The sequence below is a fragment of the Anarrhichthys ocellatus genome, unplaced genomic scaffold (genome assembly GCF_004355925.1).
Source record: "Anarrhichthys ocellatus isolate YVR2014 unplaced genomic scaffold, GSC_Weel_1.0 scaffold9, whole genome shotgun sequence".
Lineage (NCBI taxonomy): Eukaryota > Metazoa > Chordata > Actinopteri > Perciformes > Anarhichadidae > Anarrhichthys > Anarrhichthys ocellatus.
The window spans coordinates 10,875,510-10,890,142 of NW_022280039.1; the positions used below are offsets into that span (position 1 = coordinate 10,875,510).

At 42.3% G+C, this 14,633-nt stretch overlaps 1 protein-coding gene across 4 annotated transcripts in view; it reads right to left on the bottom strand.

Moving 5' to 3' along the window:
* The window catches only part of kremen1 (kringle containing transmembrane protein 1), a 79,204-nt gene that overhangs the window by 12,571 nt on the left and 52,000 nt on the right, over positions 1-14,633 (bottom strand). The gene's annotated exons all lie outside the window — the stretch shown is intronic.

Consider the following 14,633-nt stretch of genomic DNA (forward strand, 5'->3'; position numbering starts at 1 on the left):
ACGTGTTTTTGCCAAATGCAGGTTTCTCCATAGATTCATTGCAGGGATGCAAGCATGCCTTCAGCCCTCATGTGCCTCATGGCTATGTCTAAGTTGCTCAAGTTTTATAATCAAGTTTGTGATTAACACTTTGTTGTTTTGGGAGTGGGTCTATGAGGCAATCTATGGTGACAAACTCAAAAAGTATTCAGGCCTCTGTTGAATGTTTTGGTGTGAATTTGCCCACAGCCAAGTCAACAATTTTGTCCCTGAAGAAAAGAGGAGGAGGAGGAGGAGGGTGAAGTGGATGTTTGAGTCATAGCGAGAGAGAGAGAAATAGAGAGAGAGATAGAGAACTGGAATCTAGAAAATGTACCCTGTCAGATGTGAGCACAAGTCGCATAAGATTAGGAACATAATGTTTTCTACATGTGTGACTGTGTGTGTGTGTGTGTGTGTGAGAGTTTGATGTGCCAATAAACGGAGAAAAAAAGAAAAAAGCACCTTTTTCAGACGGCATTGGACAAATAACAACATCTGGAGGGAGGCCAAGTCCAACACCTTAGGTCTTCATTAAAGGCAGGTTTAATTTTAACCCATCAAGAGCACAGTGACGTTAGAGAGTTCTGGAATGCTACCTGAGAAAAACTTTGGCCGCGCTTTCATAAAACAATAAAAGCAGCAACTACACTTTCCACATCTCAGGTTTACTTTTTTTTTTGATACCCGCTTGGTTTTGACAGTTGTTGCAGCCCGTCACATCAATAAGTACTGAACATGAAAATGTTTGTTAGGTGAGACCTGGGGACGCGTGACACAAATAGGCCAACAATCGCAGCTGGATCACAGATCATACAGATGGAAGAAGGATGTTGACACCCTTCACATCATATTCATGTCAGACGTATCCATCCCTTAATCCGCTGTGTGTCTATCGAATACTATGCAATCTTTCAAAATCCAGCGCAGTGATTTAACACTCCAAAGCCTTTAAATTCAAGGTAATAGCTCAGAAGGTGCCAACCAAGCCTCCAGCAGCCTATTGCCCATTTGTGATTTGTTTGTCATTGCGATTTTGAACAAGCTTATTTTTGTTTCATTTCCATGTTTTGAGGTGAAACGGATTTGACAAACAGAAGTAAATGCACAATCCGTAAGTCATTTTCACTGCAAGTACGAAAAATCTGCCCCCCAAAGCTCTTCAGTCTAACTGGACTTTGTGTCATCTGACCGTAGGGCACAAACATGCTCATTAGGAAAAGACAGAAAAGAGAAGAGGGGGAAAAAAGACTGTGTCCAAAATAGTTGTGAATGCTCCGAGGAACAACGTGAATGCAAAAATCACAAGCATGTGACATTACAAAACAGCCTTGTTCTTTATCAAGCCTCTTCAATTTCATGTGTGCATGTGCAAGTTAACTGACGCACAAACCAACTTTAATACGGAGCTCAAACTGACTGATGCTTCCAGTTTTAAATCTAATTTCTTGCAGGCTTTTTGAGATTTCCTGAGCTTGAAATCAAAACACTACAGAAACAGGTCAAGTCAGATAATAAAATCATTTTTGCAACGTTAAACCTATCAAATTTAGAACAAAGATGGTGAATTTCTCCGAGTAGGCCCGGGACAGGAGAGCTAATCCTATTTTGAGAAATTCAAACATGAATGCAAGCAGAGGACTCGGCAATGCCGTTTCCTCACATATGTGTAAAGGACATTTGATCATAAGTTGGATATTACACAAGGGCATGTCCTGTCTATTTGTTTGCAACAGCAGTCCTGCTTTGTGGAAGCTCGTCTGACAACAGTGGAGCTGTTTGTCCCCTGATTCTGTACCAAAACACCAACACTGTCCTAGAACTGAACATCTCTGGAGCGGCTCAGTTGTCTTCTTTCCTCACACATTTGCATATTGAAAGCTGCTCCGTCTGATGACAGCAAGTTCCACCAGTGAACAACTGGAACAACAGTTTTTTTGGCAGAAAGAAATAGAAAAACACTTGAATTTACACGCTTGTCGTTATTACACTTGGGAATATATATTGTCATTCTGCAAAAGAAAAAGAAAAAAAAAGGATTAGCATGCAATTTGAATATGTATAACATCAATGTAGAGGGGTTTCTCTCAAAACTGCCTTCATGAACTGAAGTAACCTTGATAAAGACCACACACGTGAATTGTTGCCAATGTTAACTATTTTTGGCTGGCACGAAAGCTCCTCTGCATGCGCAACAGATGCTGCAGATTCTTGTTGTTTACGTAAGAATGAGGCACAAAGGCTTTTGGGAGAAAATGTTTTAGATTCCCCAACAATGTCCACCACGGACTGGAAACGTGAAGGAGGAGAGAGGGCTGCTCCGCCGCGCTTCACCCACGTTTGCTGACCATAAAGTAACCGGAGATTTTAGCTGCAGCTGCAGATTTGCTGCTGAACTGTGTTTGACAGATTACTTGAAGACAAAGTCCTCAGACTCCCTCAGACCAGCAATAAATCATGTGAAATATTCCTTTTTTTTTTTTTTTTACAGCCACAAGCATGCCAAAGCTTTATAAATGGATTAAAATGGTTGTTTGAATCATTTAGCAAGACTCCACGCCGCACACTTGCAGAAATAAGGGTTGGATTATATGTCGGGTTAAGGGCAAACATGACAGTAATAAGAATCTTCATATTTCACGGTGAGACGGAACAGTGCTGACAGCAGTTTCTTTTATATCCGTGCCTTAAGTATACACTGGATTAAGCCGAGTGAAGTGTGCAGGAGGGGGAGATGAGAAGAGAGCAGAGATAAACACCTGGTTGGGAACCAGCAACCTCCCTCAGAGCAAGGCAGGCAGCCAGGTACCACTTCGGCGGAGCTTTTTGAAAAGCGGAGGAGAAAATGCCACTGCAGGGCTCAACAGCAAGATTAAAGGCACAGTGCTCCTTTTTCATTTGGCTGTGACAGGAAGATTGCGGGCGAATCAATGTATCAGTCTTTGTCCTCTTCCCGTCCCAGGGGCTGTGAAGCGCTGCCTGAAGGTAGGCAGGTGGTGGGATCGTATCACACCAGAGCACCGGAGGTTTTTATGGAACTGGAGACGAAGAAGGTGTCAGCCTCTGCCTGCACTTTCTCTGCATGCATTGTTTAAAAAAAAACAACAATCGTTGTAAAATTGTCTGAAAACTCCAGAGCAAAGTGTTGTTGCTTAAAAACATCTGCTTTGCAGGCGCAACAAGTGCAAATATCACTGTGTACAATAAAAGAAAAAACAAAACAAAACACACAAACACATTCAACACACTTCAAAGCTGTCGGTGGAATTTAGACTTTAACAAGCCAGAGGGGAGAAATAGAGGAAACACAAGGTGCACAAATGCTTCAGTCAGCCCAGACCAGACCTCTGAAAACCTCAGGAGATCACAGCGGGAGGGGAGTGAGAAAAGAACAGACACAGAGAACTAAACAAGGACTTGACTGCAGCCAGATTCATCACAAGCCTGGCAGCCTGCTGCCTTAGCTCGGGAAAAGCAGTTAGTTAGCCTTCCCACAATGCATCACTGTGGCAGACAGGAGGCGGCCGGCGAAACAACAACGTTCTTGGGTGTCTGTCTTGCAGGGAAAATGAGACACCTCTGTTGACGCAGCAGACACAACAACAGCGCCGACCCAAAACACATCAGAGGAAAGAAGAACACAGAGGGATATAACAAACGGCGGTTTAAAGGAAACATAATTATGGTTATAAATGTTGATGATATCTAGAGGGGAAAGAGCAAAATGAAGCCAATAAATAAATTAGAAAGAAATGGAGGTAGAGAGCGAGAGAGAGTTAAAGAAATGTTTTCTTTTTAATGGGACTTTAATATGTCTCTCTTTTCAAAATAGATTTACTCTGAACAGCCAGACTCTGCTTGCCCGTATCCACGCAACACAGCGTGCCACATATTTTCACTTAAAAGATGAGGTGAGACACACACAGAGAGAGAGAGAGAGAATATGAAGCCTGAAGGAGCAGTGAACCTTTAAAGTCTCTGCTTTATAATCACAGTTGAAACACTGGAGGATTTCAGTAGAAAAGCTATTTTCACAGTCGGTCCTAATCCTAAAATCTCCAAGGGAAGCCATGATGACACTGAACAAATGTAGATACAAGCGCCTGAGAGCTTGAAAAAACATTTAATAAACCACCAGAATTAAGGCAGTGTATTAAACATCAATACTTTTTCTCAACAAACTGAAATATGTCCGTAGCAGAGAGTACAGCTGGGATTGAATGTGTGGCCAAATTCATCATTTTGTGTTTTTTTTTAATTTATTTTTTATTTTTTTACCAATTTCACAAAATATTTACCACTTGAGAACTTTGGCTTTCTTATAATCCTTAATGTAAGGCATTACAACTTCTACAAACAAACTTCTAATTATACCAAACTCTTACAAAAGCTAAAAAGGTGCACTCAGAAGAGTGCAGATCTCAACCAGGCGGGTCTGATACGTCCACGGCTGTAATGTTTGATAGAACGAATACAATGGGCTGTAAAGCTTTGTCAAGTAGACTTCATTCAAACTCGAAACGTGTGGCGATGTATGGAAGCAATCGTCACGAAGTCGTCATGTAAGACCCTTAAAACTATTTTTCCAAAAGCAGAATTAAACTCACCAAACTGTCGGCCTGCTTTGCAGCGGATGAGGTACAGCAGTGTGTGTGCCGGTAGTTCTGTTAGCTGTTATTATTAGGTTATTAGGTATTAATACCTTGCCTTTATAAAGGCCAGATATTACAGGTAAGACTCCTGGGGAGTAACTTGACTTGACTTCACCAAGAGAAGAAGAACTTGCTTGAGACTTGGAGGAAATGATTTGAGTCACATGACCGACAATTAGGCTGAACAAAAACTCTGACCTTTTTCCTTCCTTCCTTCTTTTCCCCCTTCACCTACATACATTTAAATTAATTCATATTTATCAGGCTGGTAGAAGTGACTCTTGTCAGCAGGTGATTTCGTTTTCTTTAGTTGTTTGTTTGAACCCTGAATGGGCTGTCAGTTATCGCCTGATGAATTCAGGATGTGGGAGCATGAAAGGTCAGTTTCAAAGCGGCTGACTGATCGTAAACGACATCACCACTGTGATGACTCCTTCATTGTGTTGGTGATAATGGAGTGGGGTTTCCATAATGGATGATTACAGTCATGTTGCCCTTTTCCCAGAATTTCTTCCTCTTTTCTTGACTAATTTTTTCATACATTGATCCCAGTGCAGCTGGAAAACTGTCACCTCCTCTTTCACTGTTTACATTTTGATCCACTATCACATGCTTTGTCTTCTGACAGCGTTGAGACCGCATTAACAGTTAAATGTTTTTCTTTTCATGCCGCATTACCCTCGAAGCTTTTTTGTAGACAGGGATCTCTTTCATGGATTATTTTCTCAGTTTGACATCTCAAGAGATTTAGTTTTGATATCACTCATGAGTTATAGGAAAGTTGAATCTACAGTAGAGATATCAATCTCTGATAGAAGCGAGAGAGAACTCAAACTGAATTTATTTGAGGAAACACTGGAAAGAAATGAACCTTAACATTCACTGTGGCCAAAATCCTCCCTTTAAGCAGCACCGCTGCTTCATTACAATTTAATTACAGTCATCAGTGCTTCCACATTAGAGAGGTGGTGTTACAGCAGTGAGGTCAACGAGGTGAAGTAGTACTTTGTAAGCACAGTGCTAGAAGCCTTGAAACACAGGTATGTTGAACCCTTGGAAACACTCCCACTGACCCATTGCTGGACCGCCAACAGGTTAACAATTCAGATCTTATGCGCTCTCACACACACTCACAGCCCAGCAGCGTGTTTTGAACATCCCACTAGCAAAGTCAGTCTGCCGGAGACAAATACTTCTCTCATTCTGTCCAATAATAAGCTCCTTATTGTCCAACTGCAAACTGTTCCCATTTACAGGCTGGATAATTTATGATCTCCATAGAAAAGCAAAGCATGAACCCCAACAGAAACACAGAATAGCAACTCCCACCTCCTCACAAACAATACAGTTTCCAGAAATGCTCGTCCTGGGGGAGTTGGTATTCTGTGTTTCTGTTGGGGTTCATGCTTTGCTTTTCTATGGAGATCATAAATTATCCAGCCTGTAAATGGGAACAGTTTGCAGTTGGACAATAAGGAGCTTATTATTGGACAGAATGAGAGAAGTATTTGTCTCCGGCAGACTGACTTTGCTAGTGGGATGTTCAAAACACGCTGCTGGGCTGTGAGTGTGTGTGAGAGCGAGAGAGAGAGCCTCCACTGTTTCTTGTTTATCACGTGCATGTTTACTGTATCTGTATGTCCTCTTTTATACCATTTAAATATGTCTGTGTGTGTGTGTGTGTGTGTGTGTGTGTGTGTGTGTGTGTGTGGTGGAGGCTGTGTTACAACGAGATTGAGATGGAGGAGATCAATGACCCAGCCCGGGGCCCTGGGAGAGTGACTAACCATCTAATTAGAGGGAAGAGCCGGCGCTTTAAATGAATAATTAGTGCCTCCTCGGGGACCGGGCAGAACAATAAGGGGAAGAGATGAAAAATGGCCGCCACACTGCGTCACTGACAAACCAAATAGTCAGTGTCCCGAGGAGTCCCAGGGGACTTGATACCGAAGTGACTGGGAGATGAAAAGACGAGCAGACACTTTAGGACCACCTCGGGCGTTAGATACGCACAGCGGTGCACCTCCATTTATCTTCATTCACTTTCAAAGAGATCGACTTATTGTTTGTCCACTGTGGCAGGTTGTCCTGGTTATCTGCATGTCATTGACGAAAAAAAAGCAAGGTCCCAGACACTGTTGAGTGTAGGTAACACAAGACTAACTGCTTAAAACGCCAGTAATGACAATGAAAGTAATGACCAATAGCACGCTGATTGTTTTCTCGAGTCTAATCAGCCCTAAAACTAAACATGTAGCTTTTTGTTCTGGGGATGGAGCAGAGAAAAAGGCATGCAGTCATTAATCAAAGGGCCTTATTAAGAAATAATGCGCTTTGTAAATTATATACTACATCTTGTGAGTTGACATTTTGACAATAATTAATGGAGTGATTAAATCAGATATCCCGAAAACATTCATGCTCTGGAGAGCATGAATGCGGTCAGCAAATGTCATGAGACTCTATTTTTGTTGACCAAATAGAGCGCGGATGGGAATAGTCCGAGATGCCTTTGTGGTGCGCTGTTCCACACTGAGGAAACTAAGGAAGCTAGCTGTTGCCCAAATCCTTTCATGGATTTCTCAGTTCCATTGAATGCAATTGCATAAACTATTACTACTGGAAAATCATTCATCAAAACATTTATCCTATTTTGACCATGAATATCCATAACATATTTCATGAAACCCTGCCGATACTTTTTAAGATACCTTATCAAGAGCCACAATGTTGGTCAATGGAAAACCATAATAAAGAATAATGAAGACCACGAATAGTACATTTTATTTCAATCTTGACAGGAGTTGCCATCTGGCTCTGGACCACGCTGTGGGTCATACCAACAACCATCACTTTCAGCCACGCTAGCACCGTGGCTCTAGGGATGGTCAGTCAGTCTAACCTCAGGGTCTAAGTGAGGCCAATGCGGCAGTGCCTTAAACTTGAATTCTTTCTAATAGCCATCAGAGGGCGACTCAATACAGCATGATGTTCATTTAGTAAATGATGGTCCATTTAGAGGGAAATACAATACAAAGCAGGGCATGCTTTAGGGCGTGACACCTTGTGATTGACAGCTTGCTCCCACGGCATCTCATGCCACCAGCAGACTAATATTTGTCTAGTATTAGTAAATGATCTCAACAAATAATCGATGGATAGTCATGAAAATTGGTACACAAATTCATACCTCCATCAAAACAGCAAGATGTTTGCATGCTAAACTCTAGATGGTGAACATATTATAAACATTATAGCTGCTAAAGTTCAGCATTTTAACATTGTTGCTGTGATCATGCAAGCACGCTGATATTAGCATTTAGCTCAAAGCGCTGCTCTTCCTAAGAACAGCCTCACAGAGCTGCTAGCATGGCTGTAGAGGTTGCTTTATCACCGTCTCACCTTCCGCAATTACAAACTAAATTAACTATGCTAAGACATTTTTATCAAAACGGGCAAAAGGCCACAACACACACATCATACACTGTGAACATGAATTAGACTAGCTTAACAATATCCAATAATAAAATGACATTTATTGCACCTGCTCAGAACAATGCTGGTCTGCATTTGGCTTCAAGCCTTCATTCCTGAGAGCTAAATTGGGTGACCCTCTATTCGTCTCCTCCTCTTTCCTAAGACGAGCACTAAACAATGGCCATCTACTTGTTCTCATTAGCAAACATTCTACACAACAGGCTTGCCTCGTAATCAATACCTTTAATTCCCTAATGGCCCAGGCTGATTTAACCCCAGCCATGTTGAGAGAAGGAAGGAACCAGAGAGAGAGAGAGGCTAGAGAGAGATTAAATCTACCTGACGTCCTGTGGCTTGTTTTTGTGAGAGTTTCTACTCTCTAATTTCTGTCTGAGAGTTTCCTCACATCACTGCAGGCAGGTATTTCCCCTAAGGGCAGGTGTGGGTGGAGCTATGAGGAGGTCAGGGGTCAGAGCAAAATAACAATGAGTGTGTTCAAGGCTCTCCAGTAAGGACAGGCTTGATACAGGTGAAAGGGGACGCCTCAAGCTGACACATACGCAAAAATTAGCACACGGCAAGCGCCACATAACCATACAAAATGTGCAGGATCTTCATTTTTAGAGAACTCAATATGTAGTAAAAATATGGCTTTGTCACAGGCTCCTGATTCGCTGCTCTAAATCTGTAGTGGCTAAACATCTCTCCTGTTTCTCCAGTGTGTAGATGGTTAACATGACTAAGCAGAAAGTGAACTTCATACCCATGTGGAGGCCATGTAAAAGATCAAGACAAAAACTTCCATTGTACGAGTGCGCAGGTTTTAAGTTAAACCTCTGAATTTACTAATTAATTCGGTTGGAAGGAAATAATCTTGCCGGGTAATTTCTATATTTACAAGCCTGGGGCGGTGCGGCTAATTTTGGACACTGGTAGCATGCGAGTACACACAAATATTGTTTCCATTAGCTCTTTATGAATGAGGCTGTTTTATGGGGAGCCGCATGATAAGCTTTTGTTCTTGCTCTCTGGGATCATCTGTTAGAAATCTGTCTTTGAGTTTTAACAAGTTCCTATTTTGCCGAGTTGTTTTAAACTTCCTTTTCCATTTTTTAAATGTGCGTGACGAAAAAAAAACACAACAGTACGACGGCCTTGCCAAGACTTAACCATCAGCACAACATGCCTGACCTCAATCCAACCTTATTCCTCATCATTTTTAACCTCTTTTAAAGGCAAGGAATGGTTCACTTTTAATGTCCTCACCTTGAAAGTCGAAATCTCTGACCGGTTTTCACCCCGTCGGAAGCACAGGAACAAACACACACACAGACACACACACAGCCCTCTCGACTCAGTGATGCCTGAACCTGCCTCAGTGTGCTGGTTGGGAGGGTTGATTGTGGTGAAAGCTGGTACAAGACCACCTAGGGGAAATAGTCTGCCTCTGAAAACAATGACAGTTGAGTGAGATAAATACTGCAATAACAGAACCTGAAAGCATCCCTGATTCAGGCTACCACAACAGCCACGAGGCAGGGCTGTGGTGCTTCAGTCTGGTCTCGGTTTCCAGACCACATGTCCGACATGTTCGGCTCGTCTCGGCCTTTTGTTTATTTCGACTCGCAATTGTTCTCGTTTCAGCGATGTCTCAAGCAACCGTTTCACTTTTCCTGCCCATTATAAATTCTTTTAAAAATGCTTTTTTCCCCATCAACCTGGTCCACGTTCTCTTATTTTGGATGCACCTAGTTGGTGCGGGGAGACAGGTACACCTCGTCTGGGGTACCTGGCTCAATTTTTTTACATGCCATGACTTGCTTATTTCCCATTTTGGTCTTGAACATTCATTGATTTTGCTGTGCTTCTGTCTGGTCTTGACACCTCTCAGAACTCTTCTTTTCTCCAAATCCACTTTGCATTTCCCTGGAACTGATCCGGACTCGCCTAATACGGTCTTGACTTATTGCAGAAAATTGCATCTTACTCTGGAAATAAATTTTGTGTCTGTGAACTTCCATACATCCAGTAGATGTGGAGGAATTTCACTGGATAAGTGATAACTTTGATCAGCAGGTAGAAGAAAACTCAGGGGATCACATTGGGATTCATCCTCTGGGGACCATAAATGATGTTTGTACCAAATCAGATAAATAGTTCTGGAAGCATTTAACTAGAAATCCAAAATGTAAACTTCATGGTGGCGCTGAAAATCAGGGGATCACCTTAGTCACTACCAACCAACTGACGATCCATCCAGAGAAATAATCCAACCAATAAAGGAAATAATCCTTAATCGCAGCCCTATTTCACAGCTCTGCTACCTGATATGTTTCACTGTTTCTGTTTCAAGTGTTCATACTTTGACCCAGCAAGAATCTGCACACTGCAAAGAAGGGGTGGTGTTTTTTTTTACTTCATAAAACTGTAAATTTAACAGCTTGTGCTTGAGCAAAAAAGATGGACATTTACAGCAATTGAGCCAGAGTGAAATAAAAAAAAAAGATGGACATTTACAGCAATTGAGCCAGAGTGAAATAAAAAAAAAAGACCTGTAGACCCATTGACTGCTCAGTTTCATCCAAAAACATTGAGCACAAGCAACTTGGACATGGATATCTGGTCAGATTCATTCAAGCTGGCGGCCTTCTCAAGTGTCTCACAACTTCAAAGTGCCATTTAGCGGCTTCATAAATCACTCTTAATGAAGGCAATATCTCATCACAGCATATTTTCGTCAGCGTTCCGCAATAAAACCTTGGGCCAAACACATAACTACTTTGTTCTAATGTCTTCAAGGTGTGGCTGGTTAGCTTGCAAGATGGATGTGGTGCCTCCGGTATTAAGACTATTGTTGCACGGTGACAGACAAGGTTAATCAGATGTTCCCTGAATTGTTAAAGTATAGCCTACTTTAAGTGAGGAATTCAAGTCATCAAGTATCTTAAAAGTTCAGGTGCTAACACATTGATGGTTTTATAACAAAGAAAGATCATAAAATACCATAAAGTAGCTTACGGGAATTTATTTCCATATAATGAGACTTAATACCCAACACAGCAGGTATTGTACGCCAAAATAATGATAATTACTTTATTGATAGAACATTATTTATAGAAAATATATTACTTAAGGAAAATGTTTATTAGTCCATCCTGTTAACAGGTCCTATCTTCATTATGAAAAAGTCCTGCATAAGTTACTGTGTTGAACTTTTTGAACTGGTTATGAAACAATGTAATCATGAAGACTCTATATGACCTACATATGTAAACAAGACCATCAGCTATTTCTACATAGTTATTGTTCATACTTGTCATCGGTACCAGCGAGTCAGATTCCTCACAAAATCAAACTTGATTCCTGCAAGCTGAAAGGTGGAAGACGTCGGAGTTTAAATGTGTTTCTAAAAGGGCATTGTCCCATTAATGGAAAGCCTCGCAGCTGCTGCAAGTCTCTTTTCTGCAGCAAGAGACAGTGGAACAACAAGTTTTTCTTGGTTATACAGTATGCTGTTCAGAGATGAGCGCCGGTCATGCAGATCAAAGCGTCTTTGTCTCGGCAAACGCTCGAGGCCTTAACCTGTACAGTTCCTCTCCACGTCAATGAAATTCAACCGAGGCACACTGTGAAGCAAATGCTCGACAGCCTAAAGGAGCCACACCAAAAGAAACAGAAAAACAGGAACTATCACATTGTCAACGGTCAAGTTAACAATCATTTTGACATCTGCAGATGTCACAACAGTTAAACACACAGTACAGTTATGCTTGAAATTTGTAACCACAGCTTTAAAAATGTTTTACAAAAACCTGTTTTGAAAAACAGGATTTTCTTCAAAATCTCAACAGCAAATCCTTTGCTATTTAGTCAATCAGTAATATGAATGGATATCACAAGTGAGTAAAACGGAGCTCATTTTAGAGGGACTGACCTCAAGAAACCAGATTTTTCTCTCGGCCTTCAGGAAAGGACATCTGAACTTCTGAACTTCTGTATAACCAACTAACTAACTAACGCTATTTTTTTTATCTTGTGAACCTACTGGTTTGTAGAATCAGAGTAGTTATTTCCAGCACAATGACCCTGATGAAGACCACAAGTCGAAATACAATAAAGTTGTTCCATACACTGCAAATGCTGCTGGAGTTTTACCTCTTTGAACCTACTAGTTTGGCCAGAGGCTCCACCAATAAACCCCTCATACCTCATAAGAATCCTTCTCCGCCTTACGGACTGAGGTTTGATGTAAATAAATCAGTAAGGAACTGACCTACAGCACAGAGGAAACGGAATTTCATAAAAGAAAAGTCATGCTTCGCTAAGCATTTAGTGGCCTGGGAAGCGAGAAGGGCCTCAAAACCAGCGTCCACCGTGACACACCGTGGAAATTTCAATTTGTATAGTTGTCGATGTGCTTTGACAGCGCGCCTTTTTGAAGTGTTTAGATAATTCCACCACATGATAACTGCTGCCACGAGGGATTACTAGGATCAACAACGGTCGTGACCCACGCTAAAATCCACCCTGTCCAACTATGTGTTTCTGGCCTCATGTGACCTGCCTGGCAGTGCACACTCCAGCAGGGTGTGTCACCATCACCAGGGTGGCATGACCCCAGATGACAGGGAACCCAGCTGGATAACAGACCGACCACTGGCAGGCTCCAGGTGCCTCAGCGAGTGGCCACCGACTACCGACCACGCGACATCAAACGTAAGCAAAAAAAAAAAAAAAAAAGCAGACAAAACAAAAGCCAGACGAATTGAAAACAAAGAGCCCTGTTGCTCTTTCTCTGGCACACCGCTGTGCCTTTTGTTGCCAGGCGCGGATTGACAACACCGACACCGAGAGAGCATCGGGATTCTCTCACTTGGCAGCTGAATCTTTCAAACAGCAGCAGGTTGAGAGCAGGAACCGCAGGAAGGTGAGGCACCAGCGTTCGTTTCTGAAAGCTCCCCGGTATCCCTGCAGGGAGAAACTGTCTCCACTGAGCAGGCAATGTTTTCACGTCTCACAGCAGACCTCATCTCCTTTTCTTACATTACGGGGGGCTGGACTTTAAATGTCCACACAGAAAGAGGGACGCTCATGTAAGACATGCATTTGATACGGGCGAAGCTCTCTGCTGTTTGGAAATGGGCCGCACGTCGCAAAGGATGAGTTACACGCTGCACAGTACTGGGTCCTTGACAAAAACAAGGCTGAACCATCACATGGCAAACCCATCTGGAACAAAAGCTGGCCTAATTTCACCGAAGATAAGGGACGAGCCCGACTCCTCGCACAGACCTTGTGGGCTGCTCTCCTCTCTCCTCCCCAAACCACAAAGGTCCAGGATATCGGCCTAGAAAAAAACGAGCTAAATGGACAGTTGTCTGAAATAGGTCAGTCAAAAGTCTAATGGGATACACACAAGCTCCTATACACATGAACACGCAAGCCATTCAAACAGCGGGCTTCAGTCAAGCATGCTACTCAGACTGGAAAATGGTGGGATAGCTAGAGGGGTCCCGAGGTTCTACCTACTGCAGTGAAAACTCACAACATCTCTCAGTCTCAGCTTTGCTCTTCCACCGTCTGATCACAAAGTTCAAACACATGCTGCACCTTATCTTTTGGGCTTTCCTTCAACGCATAAAATACATTTAAAAAAAATGCAAGAGTCAGGCGGAGATATACCACAGGTGTTTGGAAAAGAAATAGAATTGTAGATAGATAAAGATGAGTGTTTAACCTTGTAACCTGCAATTCACGATTGAACAGGTAAATTCAATGTTTATTTTAGATAAACAGAATATTTCAGTTCTGCTTGGCTAAAGTTCAGCAGCCACCTCTATTTATCTTTTAAATTGTGTTCAGTCACCAGATTATTTTCGTTACACAAAGTACGCAGTGACACTTCTGACCTAATCTGCCATGCAAAGTGAAGAACATGTGGGAACTGTTGATACAACATCACGTTGCCTTGGAAATATCATCATGTGTGACAGATACTTTGAGAAATGCTTGCAGCAAATCGCTATATTTGAGCCTCCTCTGCAGGAATTCCGATCTTTGGCATCCAAAACTGTGTAGGTTGATCCACCTGAGTCGGCTTTCAACGGCAGCGGTTAAAAAGGTGCAGCGAATGAAAGTAATGGGATTAAAGCCAGGCAGCTCTTTGTAAGTGTGTGCCAAACCGGTAGAGAAGACAGAAGCACAAACTCTCACACATTGATCCAGGAAATACTGGACGTGGACACTCTCACACTCACATAGAGATGTATCCACATACAGGTAGATGCACATAAGCACTCACATTTAAAAAAGAACTTGTCAAAACAAGCTACAAAGCCAGAGGGGACACCTACAAACACACACACACACGCACGCACGCACACACACACACACACACACACACACACACACACACAAACACAAACACAAACACACGCACGCACACACACACACACACACACACACACACACACACACACACACACA